Genomic DNA, 18,414 nt, shown 5'->3' with positions numbered 1-18,414 from the left:
CCAACTGATAAAGCAACATATTTAAAATCCAGCTTTCCAAGGTACGTTTCCAGGTCCCAATCCAGTCATGCCAGCCCTGCTTGGCCCTATCTGGCTCATCATGCTAAACTGCATGCCTCTGCTCAAGGGGTTGCACTACAGCAGCCTATGCCCAGCTCAAAGGCCACCACCTCCACGAAGCCTCCCCCAGAAATGACAACTCCCTCCAGGGTTTGCGCCTATGCACGCGCCCTCTGCTCTGAAGCAGAGGCTCAGAGAGGTCAAGCAGTTTGCCTAAGGTCATGATTCACAGGCACAAGGGAGGAGCAGGACACCTGGCACTCGGGCTCTAACTCCAAATTCTCTTCACTGCCCGTCAATGCCTCAGGTTTTCACCAAACCTACAAAAATCCTATGACCAAATGCACCAACTTTTAAGGAACTACAGGAACCCTGGGTCACCAGAAATATACTGAGCCCTGCCTTTGTCACCTCCTGGGTGGCTGTCTGTAAAACAGTGAGGACACCTACTGGCAGGCAGTCTCATCTGCCCCCAGCTGTGGTAATAAAGGTGGTTCAGACCAACCTGCACTGAGACTTGGCTGTAACAAGCCCAATCCTTCCCCTGACTTTTCCAGAAATGGGTACTTGCCCAGTAAAGATGCTACCACACCAAAGTGATCTGGCTTCTGACAACTGTTTCAAATATTCAAGCAGAGCCAAAACACACTCCTGGCCCAGACACAGTCTTCCCAGTCTCCCACCCGCCTCCACCCCACCCAGCAGGCCTGGGCCCCATGGACTAGGGAGTGGAAGCAGGAAGGGAGAAGAAAAAAGAAAGTTCTGCTGAGGAGCTGGGGCGGAGATACCATGGCCCCCAAGCCCCAGTGCAGCCCCACCCAGCCAGCCAAGGGTTCGGCCACTCAGAGCAAAGGCCAAGCTCCTCAGCTCAGAAAACTTGTCAGCAGTCCCTGGCATTTCCCGGTTCTCAACGGAGCACACCATAGGGGCCACTGCGCCTGGCGGACGGAGCGACTCACACTGGGCTTCCTCTCATTTTAAAAACTAAAAACAGCAACAGTGCTCTTCTTGGTGTACCGCTTTTTCGCAGGGCCATCCTAACTGCTTCTACATTCTGGGCCGGCAGTGGATGTCTGCGTAGAGGGGCAGAGACGGCATCCCAGGGTGCTCCAGAGACCCTCCTGGGACCAGCTCCCGTGACAGTCGCTCACTGAAGGTGTCTGCTGCCACCCAGCTCATTCAGGTCTCCCTGGGCCCTGAGACTGCCTCCCTCCTGGCTTTCCCAGCTCCACTCAAGCCACTCACCATCCCTCAGCACGGCCACCAGGCTCGGGAAGCTGAGTGGCCGGGTGAGCCTTCCCGCTGTCTGCTGCTCCTGGCTGGCCCCAGCCAGCCCAGCCCCGCCCAGCTCCCAGACACGCCACTCCAGCCCTGTCCGCTGGGACTAATCATGGCCAGTTCAACAAAGGCTATGTTCCAACTCTCTGTAATGTGCTTTTAAAGGGCCAGTGTACTACTTGGGCCTGCTGGGGTCTTAAAGGTACAGGTCCCCTTTTCCTGTACAGGAAACAGGAAAGCAGAAAAAAAAAAAAATCCAAAACTCATGATCAGGTTAGAGGCCCTCGGCTTCTGAGGAAGATTTTAGACACAATAAACAACAGAAAAAATTCAAATTCCAAGAAAGTCCTAAAGAGCTCAAAAACAAAACAAGGAAGCTAAACCTCAAGAATAAGAGACAGGATAGTGGCCCTCTTTGGGCACTATGTGCTGGGCACAGCACTGGGTACTTTATGGCCCAGTCTCATTTATTCCTCACCACTCCACAGACAGGCATTACCATTGCCCCATCTTTCAGATGAGGAAGCTGAGGGTGCAGGGACTCCCCAGCTCGCCAGAACTTCACGCAAGTCAGTGGCAAAGCTGGGCCACACCCCGTGAGGTCCATCATAGCCAGAGTATTCCTCCCACCTGCTCCCTCCACGAGGCCCTGACTGCTCCCTCCCACCTGGACCACAGGCCCCAGCTGCTCCACATCCTCCAGTGTCTCTCCTTCATGAGGAAGAAAGAAGGGGGCAAGATGAGGAGTCTCACCTGTCACAGGTGCCCCACCACCAGGCTTTCAGTTTGAGCCTCAGAACCCTGTGAGGTCGGGTCTATCTTTTCCTCCATCTTCCAGATGAGAAGACTGGAAATCATGGCTTCTGACACAACACGAAAGAAGAAGAACACTAGGGGAAGGTGAAAGCAGAGAAAAGCGGGGAGTCAGAGGGAGCACGCGGGGAAGAAAAGGCAGGTGCAGGGAACCAAGGCAGATGGGGGCAACCGTCCTTCCAAGCCCAGGACTCAGGCAAGCTGGCTGAGGCCCTTCCACTGTCCACAGGAGTGGGGCTTCTCCTGGGGCAAGGGTGGGCAGGGCCTGCCTAGTTACTGGAATAGGAGTGGGCTGGGGAGAGGAAGGGAAGAGAGACTTGACTGTCTGGGTCTCAGCACCTGGTCTATGGTACCCTCAGAGAAGCATGGGCCATTCTGGCACCTGGAGTGGCTGGGCCCACAGTAGGTTCTGTGTGGCTATCTTCTTTTTTTGAGACGGAGTTTCACACTTGTTGCCCAGGCTGGAGTGTAACTGCAATCTCGGCTCACTGCAACCTCTGCCTCCCGGTTTCAAGTGATTCTCCTGCCTCAGCCCCCCAAGTAGCTGGGATTACAGGCATGGGCCACCACACCTGGCTAATTTTGTATATTTTTTTAGTAGAGACGGATCACCATGTTGGTCAGGCTGGTTTCGAACTCCTGACCTCAGGTGATCCACCCACCTTGGCCTCCCCCAAAGTGCTGGGATTAAAGGTGTGAGCCACCATGCCCTGCCCAGTGTGGCTATCTTCGGTCAGAAAAGCCAAGGCCAGGAGGCTGCTTTAGGCCTAACTCCACAGGGGCCAAGTCATTCAAAGATGTAGTGCCCTCACTCTGTTTCTATGATGCCTGGAAGTCAAATAAGTTTCAGGACGTGCAGCCTGATGGTAAAGAAGATGAGCTCTGAAGCCATGCTGTGTTCAAACCTGGACTCTGCCACTTGTAACCTGTGTGGTATTGGACAGGTTAAGTCACCTCTCTGGGCTCTCTCAGTTTCCTCCTCTGGAAAATGGACATAATAGCATTTACCTCATAGGATTGCTGAGAGGATACAGAGCAAAGCCTGGCTGAGAGTGAGTGCGTAACAAACGCCTGCTTTCAGCTGGCGTGAAGGAAGCAGCCCCAGGATAGGTGAAGGCACAAATAGGAAACTAGCCTCTTGGGCAGTAACTGTGGCTGAGTCATTTCTTTCTCTCAGCCTGTTTCTGACCCTCAGTGATTTCCAGGCAGGACCCCCCATCTGCTACCTCCCAGATCCCTGCTCCTTCCCACAAGAAGACAAGGACAGAAGGTGAGAAATACTGAGAAAGGCTGGGCTGTGGCCCAAATCCTTTGAGGCCTGAAAACAGCCTGCCTTGGCTGCCCAGGCCCAGGCTAAGCAAGTCTGCTGGGTAGGAGGGGCAGAGCAAGAGGGAAGCGAGAACCCAAAGCCACACAGGCTGTCAGGAGGTAGCATAAGCACAAGGCTTCGCCTCTCCAGTGGGGCCCCGCCTCCAGACCTCTCTGGGTTTGTCTTCCACTGCTCACATGTGGTCATGGCATGTGATCCTGCTGAGCTCACCTTACCTATGGGGAGTTCTGCATCAGCCATAGGGCCACCCTACATGCCTGCTGCAGAAACAGCCTCCACAGAAGCTAGAGGCTTTGCCGAAAGCATCCCCAAGACTTGACAAGGTTCAAGGCTCATCCTATCTTCCTGGAGCCAAATGCATCTGGTGTGCATGTGGGGAGAGGAGTAGGTGTCCAGCATCAGAGGAAATGGGTGGGTGGGAGGCAGGAGGAATGCCTTGGAGCCCTGGCAGAACATCTGGCCACTATTCCTGAGAGGCAGTAGGAGACCTGGGTGCCTTAACCTCCCTGCTTACGGTGTACCTCACCCCCAGGATTAGTCAGTAAGGAGAGGCCCGATTTGGGTATTTGGCAGGCCCAGGCTGCAATTCTGGTCGTGTCATTTAGCAACTGTGGAACCCTGGACAAGTCCTTTTACTTTCCTGAGTCTCAGTTTCCTCATGTATAAAATGAGGTAATACACTATTCCCTGCAGATAACAGATGTAAAAACATTGGTTAACCAGGAAAAGCATTTAACAAAGCAATTGGGAACCCAAAACTCAAATATCTGCGTGCCATTCATTCAACAGACACTGAAACCCACCAGGGGTCCAGCAGACATTAGGTTATCTCCAGCTATGTGTGCCAACCTTGCACCCTCAAGCCGATGCATTCTAAACCCTCCCCAGAGCCAGCAAAGTCCTGGGGCAGGGTTGTTGGGGGTGAGAGTTAGTGTTCCTGGCCACCAAAATATTGTGAAAAAAATCTCAAACTTCTCCAGAAGCCAAACACATAAAGAAGCCTTCCAGAGAAATGCCCTTGGTGTAAAGGAAGTCTAGCTCTGCTCTGGGAAAGACACTTGAGGTAAGGCAGGTTCCAGGATACTCTGCGTGGACCCACAGAGACTGGGGTAAGGAAAGGGGTTGACAGGGGAACCAGGGTCAACAGACTCAGTGTTGAGTCCAAAAATGTGACACGGCACAGTCAGCGAGCTTTCCAGAGTAGGTGGAGAGGGCTGAGGGAGCTGGGAAAGATCACTGGGGGGAGCCTATCAGTGCTCCGGAATCAGAATCACCAGGCTGAGATGCCCTGGGTCAGCTGCTGGTAAACCCACGCCGTGGACAGAGAACACTCGGGCCCCTCTCCAGCCCTCCCCTCCTCAGCATCCTGGGCTGGCTGGGTCCTCACGCACTTCTCTGCTCACTGCTGCCCCCGCCACCTTCTCAACTCCTTTTCCTACTCAACACACCTGTCTGTTCCGACACCACTGGGTCTCCTTGAGGACACCAAAGGCCTCCAGGTTGCCAAAGTTAACCAGTTTCTGTGCCTTACTATCCCCTGAACCCAGGCCACCGTGCTCCAGGTTTCCTCTGTTCTCACAGTCTAGCACCTCACCTCCTTTCCTCCGGGTGCTGGAGTTCCTCAGGCCTGTTTCGGAGACACTCTTCCTTAGCACAACACTTTCCTTTGGTGATTGTATCCACTCCCATAGCTCTAAATACCTCCAGCATGCTCATGACTCCGAAGTGTATTCCCAGCCCTCCCCTCCTGAGCTCCGGACCCATGCATCTCCATGCCGGCCTGACAGCACCTCCAGGGCATCTCACGGAATCTCACATCTGAAATGTCCAGCGTGGAGCCTCAGTAGCAAAGCCAGGAGCCCTTCCTTTCCCTGGCCTTCAGAATCCAATCCAACACAAATCCTCCTGCTACCTCCTCTGAAATCCCACATCCCTGTTTACTCCTCTCCATCTTCCCCAGGCAGCCTGTTGTCCAGGCAGCCTCCCAAACCACTGGGCTTCCCCCTACCCCTACCAGGGGTCAGAGGGACCTTTCAGAAATGCAAATCAGATTACTGAACTCCTCACCTTAAAAGCCTTCAATTATTCCCCACTGCACTGAATAAATGTGAACTGCTCCCCAGGTGAAAGACGTTGGCAATCGTGACCTACCTACTTTCTGACCTCATCCAGCAACACCCAACGCCCCCCACCACACACACCAAAGTCTGTTTCCTGCTCAAGGGCTGTACTTCCTGCTCCCTAGGCTAGGAGTTCTTGCCCCAACACACTCAAACAGCAAATTGGCGGGCTTCTGGCATCTTCTGCAACTCAATCCTTCCCTGACTGCTCCATCTACACAGGTCCTGCCCTGCCACCGTTACTCCCCGGTGGAACACTTGGTTTGTTTCCTTCATAGCATCTTGCTCATGAGGCTAGCAAATATTTAAGTGCAAACGATGTGCCAAGCACTATTTAGGCACTGGGAAGACAGGTGCTGAACAAAGCAGACAGAAATCCCTGACTCACATTTCAGTAGGGAAACTTCACTCAATCGGGAATCACTTTTTTTCTCCGCTTATTTATTATCTGCCTCTCCTGTCACAAGGTAAGCTGTGTGTAGCCAAGCTCTATGTGTTGTATTTCTGTGTCTTAAGAGAGGGTCTGACACGGTGCAAAAGCTCAGTAAGTCCTGATGAAATCAAGATGCAAAAACAAAGACCAGGGCAGCCAAAGAACCAAACTCCAAACCCTGAGAGACATACATGAAATCAAGAGCCTGGTCCTGAATGCCTCCCATGGCGTCTCTCCCTACCCCTGGGGGCCTCAGGTGGGAAGGAAAGCTTCTGTGACACCCCAGCCTTCTGGGGTCAGACAGAGGCACATGTGGCAGTTTCGTTTAACTGCTGGGGAACAGGTGGATGACTGCAGGCCTGAGGAGTTAGGGAGGCTTCTTGAAGAGGCTAGATCTGAACAAGGCCAACCTACACCTCCCTCCCAGATCTAGGGAGGAGGAAAACAAATTTGTCTTTTAGGGCTCTGATATTCTTTGCTCTAGCAGAAAAGAAGAAAAAAAAAAAACCTTTACTTTTTATTAGTGTCTGGATCAATAAAAGTTTCAGAAGTAAAGCTTCTCTCCTGCAATACTAACTGCGAGAGAGAGAGAGAGAGACAGACAGACGTGGATTGTTAAATCTGTCTTGGAGAGGCAGGGCTGGGAGAGTGCGAGGGCACAGGGGCACCGGCAGTTTCCCCCTCACCTGTGCTGGCAGCTTCTGGCTAAAGGCCCTCATTAGCCCCGCAGCCTAGGGTCAAGGCCCATTCCTCATAGCCCACCTAACCAAATGCTGGTTCCCTGAGCCTAGGTCAACAGCCAGGCTGCTGGACGCCCACCATTCAGGTGCCCCACAACCTTGCCTGCTTGGCCTTCTCTGAGCTGCACCCTAAAGCTTCTCCCCAGCCCACCTCCCCACCTAAAGGCTGGAAGCTCCAGGAGGGCAGGGCTTGCTTCCCTGGAGGAGCCAGTTTAGCAACCCCAGTCCCCACCTTCACTCTTCTTCCCATGTCCGAGGGAGTCCCCCATTCAGTCCCCCAAGCCTTGCACTTGCACAGCACACCAACAAGCCCTGTCCACTGAGGACTCAGTTCTGGGACCAGGCCTTGTTGGAGAAACAGCTCCTCACCCTCCAGCCCAACCCACCCCCATCCAAAGCCTGTCTGACCCCATACCAGGCTGGAGACCCACCTACCCGGGAGGAAGTTTCCTTGTGGTGTCTGTCCTCCCTCCCACAGAACTTCAAACAGACCTTTGTGGTGGGAGCGCAGGCCTCTCTGCTGACCTGGTTCTGGGCACTTGCAACCCCTGAGGCTCTGGAGCCAGATCTGGCTTCCGAAGATGGCCAGGTCTCCAGTGAGCAGGCCCTCCGGCCCGGCCCAGGATCTTACCGAAGTTGTCACTAAGAAGTCCAAGGCCACAGAGGCCCATTCCCAAGGGTGGTGCTCACCCAGGCACCTATTCTAGACAGATTAGGAGGACTCTCGGCCGGGCCGGCATCTAAGAGGTGAGCCTAGGAGGGCTTGCCCTTCCCGAAAGGCACGTGCTGAATCTGTGTCTTCCAAGCTGAACTTTCAAAAATGACTTAAATAAACACAGTGATGACAACATCTAAAGGTTTCCGTGTCCTTCAGGAAACAAAGTGGAAAATTACAGTCTTCCATACAGGTAACCACACGGCACAACCTCCAGGTCCAAGAAGACGAGAAACACTCCGGAAAGCAAACTATGGCTTCCAGCCACGGCAAGTCTCCCTCCAAGGGCCTCTGGGCAGGGTGCAGGCCTGAGCACAGAGCTCTGGGTCAGGAAAGAGGGAGGAGCCGTCCCGACAGGCTCCTCCCCTAAAATGCTGACTCCGCCCAAGGTCATCTCCTGCCCCAAGCCCCGCCTCTGGGCCTTTGTATTTGCCATTCCCTGGGCAACGCTGGTTCCTCCTTTTGGTCTCAGACCCAAAGTCCCGTCCCAGGAAGAGGCCTTCCCTGATCTCTTAACTAAAGGGGCAACTACCATCTCCCAAGTTACCACCCTGCTTCATTTTCTCCACAGAACTAGCCTTAAGTCATCTTGTTTGTTTCTGTCTTTTACCCACCATGAAAATGTCCGGTCCACGAGAACAGGGACCTGCACGCCCAGGTAAGCCCAGCACACCTCGAACCAGAGCCTGGCACAAAGTAGGCACCTGACAGATGTACTGAATGAATGCATTTTTCAAGCTGGTCTGAGCCAGGTCAGCCAGAGCGGTGGAAGGCAGGAGCAGGGGAACCAAAAGATTTGGGGGCGCGCCAAGGTAACCTCACCCGAGCACCGCTCGAAGAGCATTCCGGACTAATGTCGGGCTGCGCCACGCCCCAAACCCTGTCCAGCCCGGAAGCGGCCGGCCCCGGCCCCAGCCCCAGCCCCAGCCCCAGCCCCAGCCCCAGCCCAGGCCCGCCCACCCACCCCGCAGCAGCAGGCCCAGCCCTTCCCAGCATTCCGCGGCCAGCTGCCCCCAGCTGCAGAAACTTCCCGCTAGCGACCTGCCGCTGCGCATTGGGCACGCGGCGGGGGGAGGCGGATGCGCAGGCCCCGGTGCGGGGATTCGCGGGCCTCTGCCTTGCAACCCCTTCCCCACCTTCGTGCGAGTCTGGGTCCCCACCGGCCCCGCCAGTCCCTCACTCACCCGCGGCCTGGCTCCGGCGGCGCATTCCAATTCGGTCCCGCTGGCCCTACCCTGGATTCGCTGGGCTTAGACCAGCACAGCCCAGAGACCCAAACAAGGCAAAGGCTCTCCCTTCCCCACATTTCCATTCAAACATTTTAACAAGTGAACACAACTGAGGTCCAGACAAGGCCAGGGGTTTGCCTACCATGATCCCCTAACCCGACTCCCCACCCCGACTTGGGACTAGACAGCCTAAGATGGGAAGGGCACTGGGTTCCCAGGAAGCAGTCCCGGGTTTTCTCTTCTGGAAAGCACCCGGCTAGTCCAGCAGGACAGAAGGGAAAGGTCGAGTGCAGCGAAGGAGATGACAGGCTGGTGAGCTGTGTAAGCTGCCCAGGTTCCTGAGTGCGCCCAGAAGCCTGTGGGCAGACAAACCCCTGCCCCACCTGCTGGCCTGGAGATTCATCCTTGGGTCACTTACCAGGCCCTCACCGAAACAAAAACCCCTAGGGGAAGGGCACACCCAGCCAACCAGGTATTTTTGCCTGGGGTGACCCTTTTTCCCACCCCACTAGAGAAGCCACTGCAATGGTATCCACTTACTGAGTCTCTACCACAAGCAGGGTATCATACCGTCACACCTCCTTCACTTACAGCCACCAGCTAGAAGTGCTAATCCAGCTGAGGCCAGGAACCCAAGGCTGCACAGCCTCCTGATGTAAATATGAACAGAAGCCAGTGGAAGAACAAGAGCCACCCCTTGGTGTCCTACCTAGGTCCTGCCCAGCTCCTCCCATCCTCCACCCTAAGGCATCACAGACCCCAGGCCAGTCCTTGGCAGTTGCAACCTGCTCCGGTGTTTCAGCAAACAACTACCCAGCTCCTACTAAGCTGCAGGCTGTGTCAGGCACCTACTGTGTACAGGCAGGCAGGATACCATCTGGGGTTATTGCAGGACTGGTGAAGAGGTTTTACTGTGACCCCATCAGCAGCCTCCAGCCTGAAAGGTCCCTGACTCATTCCATCCCCTGCTGGGCCCTAGGCTCCAGGCTCAGCTCTGCTGTGCACACAGGCCAGGCGATCCAACACCACCAGTCTGCCCATATTTGCATCTGTCCACACCTCCAAAGCCAAAAGAGCTATCCAGCTCCCCCTACTGCCTAAAAGCCTCCCAGCCAGAAGAGCACTTACAGTGTCCTGTCCCCTTCCTTCTGAGTTTTCCCTCAGAGCTGTCATCTGTTTATCCAATGTCTTAATAAAATTTCCTAGCAGGGGAAAGGTGAAGATAGAGTCTCAGAGAGGTCCTGCGGCCAGAGAAGCCCACTTTGGCTCCAGAGCAGCCAAGCCAACAAGGAAGGCAAAAGCAGAGTGCATCCTCTGAGCATCACCTCCCTCCAGGGTGCAGGCTCCAAGCCAGGTCTGCTCCCACTGATTTCATAATCATGGCAACAAACAGGCAAGGCAGATACTGCGACCACTTTATAGATGAAATCAAGTCTGGAATAGCTAAGTCATTTGCTCAAGTTCACCCAACTACATCTGAAAGTGTGCCTCACGCCTAGACAACTGTTTTTGCACTTTTTACTAGTCCCCTCTTGTTTCCCTCCTTAATCTGAATACTCTTTCCTCCTGGAAGCCCTCCTAGATTTCCCTCAGGCAAGAAGCCATCCCCTGATGATTCATCCACACTGTTAAAACATCTTGTTATAAGAAAACAGGGCCCTGTAACAGGGCCTTTGCCTCTGCATGACAGCTCTCACAGGAAGAAGTCACGCGCTAACAAGAAATGAGCCTGCATCTGAGGGTCAGGATATGTCCATCTCCAGTGGGTCTCCTACCCTCACCAGCTGTCTGCCATCACTTCCTCTGTGCCCTCCTTCCTAGCCCCTGCTCAGAGGTCTGCATAACCGCTTGCAGGCTCCTTTCAGCAACATCTTGAGTAACACATAAAAGTACAGAGTACACAGTGACCATTCCTGGCCATGTGTAGTTGGGGGAATTTCAGAGGCTGCCCTGATCCAGTCACTCCTGGTTTCAGCATCTCCCGCGGCCACAGAAGAAGCCCAGAGCCTTGGGCCTCGCCCGTCAGTAGGTCCTACCTGTCCCTGCACACTCCTCACCTTTATACCTGAAGCTTATCACAGGGAATAGTCACAAGGCCTGCCTCCTTTTTTAACCCTTCCCCGTGCATGCCCTGCCTTTCTCACAGTCACACCCTTGCTTCCACGAGGTTCCCCTCTTGCCCCCATTTCTAATTTTCATTCACCTTTCAAGGCCCAGCTCAACTGCCCCCACCTGAGGGAAGCCTGCCCAGTGGCCCCAGGCACAGGAAAGTGCACAATCTCTCCCTCTCTCTGCCTGAATTCCTGGTCTGACTCCCCTCTCCTGGCTACTACTGCCTACCCTGCCAGGCCTTCCTTGGGGTCTGTTCATCTCTGGTTCTCAGGGCCTAGGGGACTCCATACATGAGTGATGGAGACACACACACTGCAGGCAGTCTTCTCTAAAGAGCTCAGGATGCTCCTGTCTTACCTTCTTTCAGATCTGAAGATGTCCTCAGCAACTGGGCTAGGCTCTCTGGGGAAGTCTGGAACCCTTACCCCTCAAAAAGCTTTCCATTTCTTTGAGTGACAAGAGTTTGGGCCACGACTGTCAAAGAATACCTCCAGGCAATGCCTGTACGTCCCGTGGGGAGAGATGTATAAATCCTGGGAGAGGAAACATCTTTTCTTTCTAGAGGCTGAGCAGACGACAGAGGCTCTTTCTGAAGGAGGGTGCTGCTAAAACCCACCAACTGCCTCAGGATCCGTCTGTAGGACAGAAACAGGTACAAGGCCGGAGAGGGATGCCCGCCCTGTAGCAAAGTCAGCCCAGGGCCTGGCTGTTCATGAACAAGGGCTTTTGAAGAGACCACAGTTGTACCACAAAGTACAAGAGACCACAAGGGCTTCTGAAGGGACCAGTTGTACTTAGCTGAATGTGAGAAAACAAACTTGGTATTAGATTGAGGGCCAACTCAGGAAGTAGTTTCAGTACACCAGCTGTTAATTTATGTGAGCACATCTATACTTGCGTGGCTTTATCATCACTAACAAAGAGCAAATGTGTCCTGGCACCTGCTATGTGTTTTATAGACATTATCTCCTTTAATTCTCCAAAGAGCCATAAGCTGTGGGTATCCATGCTACCTTTTGGTAAAAATGAAGCAGAAGCACAGAAAGCTTGGAAAAATTGCCCAAGCTCACACCGCTAATTACTGGTGGGAGCTGGGATTCTAGGACCCTCAACAATCTGGCCCCAGACTGTCCCTCGGGTCTGAGTTACCAGTGTTCAACACTTCAGAGCCTCTGCTCGCTGTTCCTGCCCCTCAAGCTCCCCATTCACCTAGTTTTGAGCTGTGTGGGTGGTTAATTTACATCGTCAGCCCACAGCCTCCCCACTCCCTTCCTCCTCACCACCTATTCAGTTCCCCTAGCTCAGACCCCCTTCTCCCTCCAGACCAGCCAGCTGGACTCCCGCCGTCTGGCTACCTCTGCCCCACTACCAGCCCGGTCACATCATCTCCACCTGCCAGGCCCCCAACCAGTGTCTTATGGCGATGACTCCGGCTGGCAGAGAATCCTGGAACCTTTTCCCCACAGTGATGTTGACACATGTTCACTCCAAAAATGTAATGTTTCCATCAAAACATTTAGTGGGAGTAAATTCCCACCCATGCAACATCTCTAAAAAATATAGAGTAAATTTACTCGAACAAGCAGTGAGACATGGTCAGCATTTTTCTTTCTTGGTTGTCACAGTGCCAAGTGCTAGGCAACACCCAGCACAGTGTGCCAGGGGTTGAATGCTACCAAGAGGCAACGGAAAGAGGACGGTTACAGTTTATGAGCCTGTGACTGCTGGTTCTACTGTACAAGACGCCGGGATCAACCTGGGCAGTGCCCTCAGCCCTGGCCCCCAGAGAGTCCAGTGCCACTAGCTGGGCTCCCACCAGAGCCATTTCTGTGTCTGTGGCTAGGTCATTTGCTGCTTAGTCCCCAAGTCCTGCTCCCACCCCACCAGAGTAGGGCCCAGCCATCACCACACCATGTCTACACCAGGTCCAATGCCTATGTTCACATGCATGCTTCCTGAAAGGTCAGGGAACTCAAGTCTCCCTAAACACTCCCCAACCCTGAGACCAGCAATAATATTGTGGGGTAATGCAGGGAGATCCTGCTGTACACCCAGACCCCATGGCTGCCAAAAGAAGAGATCTAATGCCAGGTACTGCAATCCAGGTGCCTGGAGGTCAGTGGTTGTGGGTAGGTTCCAACCAGCCCCAGCCCCAGCAATCTGAGATTACTGTGAAGCCAGAACAGTCCATTCTTGGGGCAAGTCCAGCCCTCTACAGCAAGAAGCTGGAGAAGACAAGGAGAGGCCCATTGGCCACCACTCTGTTCCCACTTCCCCATGTAACCAGACAGCAATTCTGTAACAAGACAGCATTTATAACCATTATGCCCCACTCCCTTAGATATTCCCTACTTCAAGGATGGCAGAGGGGCAGCCTCTGCTTTGGTTTCCTCCCAATGTTTCTCTCGACTCCATTCCGTACAGCCATCTGGCACAATACTGCCACGTGTGGTATTAACCTCCTCACCATGACATGTGCCAGAGGGAGAGATCAATGTTCCCATTTTACAGATGTGAAAACATGCGCACCAGGGTTAAACAACCAGTCCAAGGCCACCCAGCTGGGAAGGGAGTGTCACCAGGAACCAAACAGGTGAACAAGGTCTGTCCTCAGGAAACTGGTAGTTTAGTAGAGAAGGGAAGGTACACAAATATTAAGACCAAACAAAAATCATATATAACAGGCTGTGGGCCCAGAAGACGTGGTGAAACGTGTCCAGGGCAGGGCCTGGCCCAACAGGGGGCCTAGAGAGACTGCAGGAGCATTTCCAGTTTGGGAGCAGGGAATCAGGAAAGGTATCTGGAGAGGAGGATGTCCAAGCATATCCTTCTTCAGAGATCTGTGTCCCCACCAACTTCTGTGCCTGGCACATCGTGCATACTTCTCATTGCCAGGAGGGTTAACCCTGGGCAGGCTGCTGGCATATACACTGCAACCCATCTACAACCGGACAGCCCGGCCCTGTGAGGTATGTCAAATTATGCCTCCTTTACACAGGTGGGATCAGAGGAGCAAGGCAGTCAGGTTCTTTGCTCCCAGTCACACAGCTAGAAAGGCAATTGTGTCTGACTCTAAGGTCTGCCTCTCCAACAAGCACTTCATTTCTCTAAGCCTTAGTTTCCTCATCTGCAGAAACTCTGCTGCAGACGTACCTCCCCTACAGACGGGTGTTGGACATTAAATGTCTAATACCTGAAGCCTAGGTCCCTGGAGGTGGTGACCAGAGCCTGGACCTACATTGGCCCAGGGACCCTGCTCCTGCAGCCTGTTGGGTGAAAAAGGAGAGGGTGATAGGTTCCATTCACTGGCTCCTCTCTTCCTAAGCCAAGGTTGCCAAGGAATGGCTACCAATATGGAGCTATAATTGGTGAGCCTAGCAGTGCAGGGCCCAGCAACAGACCCGGTGGGTGATGCTGTTGCAGGAAAACAGCTGAGCACAGCAAATATAGCCGCTGACCCAATTCAGTTCTGTTCTGTCTTTGAGAAAATAATTGAGTTTAAATGAATAGGTTTCCCATGTCCCCTCCGGCCTCAGGAAGGGTGGAAAGGGAGAGCAGGGAGATAGGAACAGTTCTTCAGGCTTACTGTTGTTTATTTTTGAGTCATTAGGCCTGTGAAAAGTTTTTCTTTCTTTCTTTGGTGGCCGTGGGGGTTGGACATGGCTGGGAGGCAGCAAGGTGGAGTGAGAACCACACAGCGTGGAGATGAGGATGGAGGTTCAAGTCCTGACCTTACCAACAGCTTTTTGGAGTGGCCCAGCCGGTCTCCTCTGGGCCCCAGGCTCCTTATCTGTAGAAGGGGAACACTACAACCCCACACACACCCACACACCTCCCAGGGTTGCTGGGAGGAGACTTCCAGGGAGAAAAGGAGTCTGAGGTGAACTGAAGAAACCAATTCTTTGCCCTATAGGAATGTAGGCCCACTGAGGCCACATCTGTTTTAAAAGAAGCCAGAAATCTAGATTTTCAGGTGAATATTTAAGGTAAATGTTTTAGTGTTGGTAACTGATTTTAAACCAACAAAACAATAGAATCTTTCCACCCCATCGGGTCAAATGAAACCTGTCTGTGGGATACATCTGGCCACCAGCCATCCACATACTACCTCTGATTTAATGACAACGTATGTAAAGCAATTAATGACATGCTAGAGTCCTCCCACCTGTTTACTGACTTATAATTTCTTTGATGGAGAGGCCAGGCCTACCCCACTTGATAGCAGAGGTGAGGGGCACCCTCCTCCTCAAGGCTGGACTCCTTCAAAACTTCAGAGGAGAACGTGGAGGGGCTGCTGCCCCCACATCCCTTACTGCAGGAAGGCAGGTGGGTATGCTGGGGCTGGTTTTGTCCTAAAAGTTAAGGGGACCTGGGCTCACCTCCTGCCCAGCCCCAAATTCTCCCCTAGGGTCTCAGCTTCCTCTTCAGCAAAATGGGGATTTCTGAGAGGACCAAATGAGAAAGAGAAGACTTAGAGATAAAGGGTGAGAACACACGTCAAGTGTCCCCAGAGAAGTAGTGCCACCCGGTGGAAAGAGCCTGTGAGCTGGCATTTCCTCCTTGGCTCTTGGCTGTGTGAGCCCAGGAAGGTTACCTAACCTCTCTGTACTTCAGTTTCATCCTCTGTACACAAGAGATAAGAATCTTTGGGATACAGAGGTGTTGTGAAGATTAAATGAGCTGATGACTGTCAAGTACCTGGGAGGAAGCCTGGCACAGAGCAAAGGACTAAAAAATGACAGGCATTGTTACTATTGTTGTTGTTATCTTTAGTGAAAAGCATGCCAGAGAATTATGATTGGGTGATTACAATAATGTAACACAACCAGGCAAACTTGTTGTTAACAGATGAGGCCACCTATAATTAGCACAATTATTACATATGCAAATGCTGCTGCTTAAATACTGGAATAGGGTGTTCTTTGAAGTGTGTTTAAATAACCCTTTCCTCTGGCTGTCCCCACTCCCCAAATCTCATTTACACTATCAATATCATTAACAAACATTTTCTTCATAAAGCAAGAGAGAATTCCACACTAGTGCATGTTGAAATCAAGGAGCCCCTTCCCAGCCCATCTAGAGTCATTCTAGAGCTCCAGCTGCAGTCCTCCCCACCCTCACTGGCTCCTCTGAAGTTGGGCACTAATGCCCCTCTCTGATACAAGGAGCTCTGGAGGGTTGGAGATGTGTTCTTGGCATGGAGCAGGCCCTGTATCTAAGAGGATCTCAGTAACACTAATATGACCCGTGAGTTCCCTATTTGTCGGCATATCACAATGCCTACCTCACATCTGAGGAAACCCAGTCTTTGAGTTAAGGAACAGGCCCAAATTCACACAACTAGCAAGCTGCAGTGGAATGGGACTCAAACTTCGATCAGACTCCTCCCTCTGGGGTCTGCTGTTCTCACTACGGCCTGAAACTGGAGTTCGCAGAGACCTCTCTAACTGATGAGCCCACAGGGTAAGTTACTCCAAAACTTATCACAGCATGCGTCTTAGAACCAGGGGCATCAACAGACTGACCTGGGTTTTGAGTTGAAGAAACTGAGATTCAGAGAGGTACCATAAATTGTCCAAGGTCCCACGGGAAGAAAGGAGAACAAGGGCCTAGAACCCAGGGCCTCGTGCCCTGGGATCGCTGCTTTTGCACTCAGATCTTTCAAAACAATTCCCTAATATTCTCCCCTGTGATAGTTGGGTTGATACTTTAACCATCCCCTGTATGCCCTGAGCCCAAAAAAGACCCAGGCAGACAACAGGTGCTTATGAAATGTTTGCTGAACTGGACTGTTTTCTTACAAAAAAAGACAACACTGAGCAGCTGGAACAGTTAAAGCATGCAAAGGATGATGGGTGGTGGCTCAGGGACAAGGGAGAAGGCAGACAGCCCTGTGTGGGAGAAGGAGATGGAGGTGGGAGAGCCTGGCTACCCTCAGCTTGGGAAGGCTCCCTTCAAAGCATTTCCCTGCTGGATGCCTGCCCAAGAGCAGCTGATTCTCAGCTGTGAGGGAAAAGGAAATACACAAGTGTTAACAGATACATTAGCTCCTCACCTGCCCCTGCAATGGGGGCCCCCAACATTCCTTTTCTCGCCATTTCTTTGGGCCCAGAAAGATGAGGTCATAAAGTGGTGGAGAGGAGGGCCCAGTCTCTTTCTTGCTCCGCCAATCAAGCTCTTCTGCTGGGCCCCCCATCACACCTCCTCACTCCCCTGATCCCTGGCTTTTTGAATCCTAAGGGAGCCTTGGCAATTATGGTGAAGACAGTTGCCCTCACCCTTGCCACACCCCCACTGCCATGCTAAGGCATGCTGGCACCTCTATGTGTAGGCACTCTGCTAAGCCTCCCTCTTAAAACACGTTAATCCTCACAAGTATCCTAGGAAATGGTTACACTTTTTGTCCCCATCTGACAGAAAGGGAAACTAAAATTCATGACAGAGCAAGTCACCTGCTAGAGGCCACAACGCTGGGAAGCAGATGCACCGCAGCCAGAGCAGCTCAGGAGCCTGAACTGTTACATCAGTGTCTCTGTTCCAAGGTGGGTCCCGAGGGATCCCCAGATGGGGAATGGAGGTGAGGGGATAATGAGCATCCAGGCCAAGAGCAGGACACAAGTTACCACCCCTCAGAGCGCTTTATCCTGCTGGCACTCATTCAACTGTCCCCCTGCCTCCAGGCAAAGCTATACATAAGCCTGCAGTTTAAGTGCAGCAAAATATTTTTGAGACCACCCCACATCCCTACTCCTCTCCACCTCCTGTCCCCAGCCCACCAGCATTCCAGGGTGGGGACCTGAGCTCCTAGCAGTTGGTTGAGCTTGGCTGGCCTTGGCACCAGTTCCTGAAGTACAGTATGACGGAGTAGGGTGGGGAAAGAGATCCTTCCCCTTGAAGATAAAGGGGAATACAGGGCTGAGCCCTCAGTCGCCAGCTTCTTCCTCCAGTCCCAGATACGTTCTGTAGAAAAAACCCAACTAAGTTTCTCCTCGCTCCTTTCACACTCTCACAAAGCAGAACACTTCCAACATCAGATGTGGTGCGGGCAGGAGGGGTGGTCCCCACACACCAAGCAGGCGATCAGTTGAGCAGCAGACACCAGCCAGATGTCTTCTAATTTTGTTCCATTCTGACACCATCTACCTGGAGATAGTATCAGATCCACAGGTTGAGGACTCAGTCCCCAAGACTATCCCTCCATCTTTCAGATGCCAATTGCAAGCCCAGCGTTGGTTTACCAGTGCTTCCCATCGACTGGCTGTAAACTGGGTTTCCCATAACCCTCTCTTTGGGTTTGATCAATTTGTTGCAACAGCTTACAGAACTCAGGGAAACATTTACTTCTGTTTGCCAGTTTATTATAAAGGGATACAGATGAAAAGGTGCACAGGTAGAGGTCCGTGGGCAGGGGCGTGGAGCTTCCAAGCCCTCCCTAGGCACCCTCCAGGAACCTCCAAGCATTCAGCTATCTGAAAGCTCCCCAAGTCTTGTCCTTTTGGGTTTTTATAAATCTTCGTTTCATAGGCATGATTGATTAAAGCACTGGCCATTGGCGACTAACTTACCCTTCAGCCTCTCTCCCTG

The 18,414-nt window shown here is 52.7% G+C and overlaps 1 protein-coding gene across 9 annotated transcripts in view; it reads right to left on the bottom strand.

Annotated features, from left to right (window-relative positions):
• DAB2I (DAB2 interacting protein) overlaps nucleotides 1-18,414 on the bottom strand; it is a 217,053-nt gene that overhangs the window by 40,201 nt on the left and 158,438 nt on the right. Inside the window, exon 1 of one of the 9 annotated variants that reach the window (XM_011750499.3) lies at nucleotides 2,092-2,228. The exons of 7 other annotated variants lie outside the window; for them this stretch is intronic. The gene's annotated coding sequence lies outside the window, so the exon portion shown is untranslated. Of the gene's footprint in view, nucleotides 1-1,305; nucleotides 1,628-2,091; nucleotides 2,229-18,414 lie in introns of those variants that run through there. One more of the 9 variants, XM_011750500.3, reaches the window with a different exon arrangement.

The sequence above is a fragment of the Macaca nemestrina genome, chromosome 14 (genome assembly GCF_043159975.1).
Source record: "Macaca nemestrina isolate mMacNem1 chromosome 14, mMacNem.hap1, whole genome shotgun sequence".
Classification (NCBI taxonomy): domain Eukaryota; kingdom Metazoa; phylum Chordata; class Mammalia; order Primates; family Cercopithecidae; genus Macaca; species Macaca nemestrina.
The sequence above is the reverse complement of the archived record's forward strand: the minus strand, read 5'-3'. Positions and strand labels throughout refer to the sequence as shown.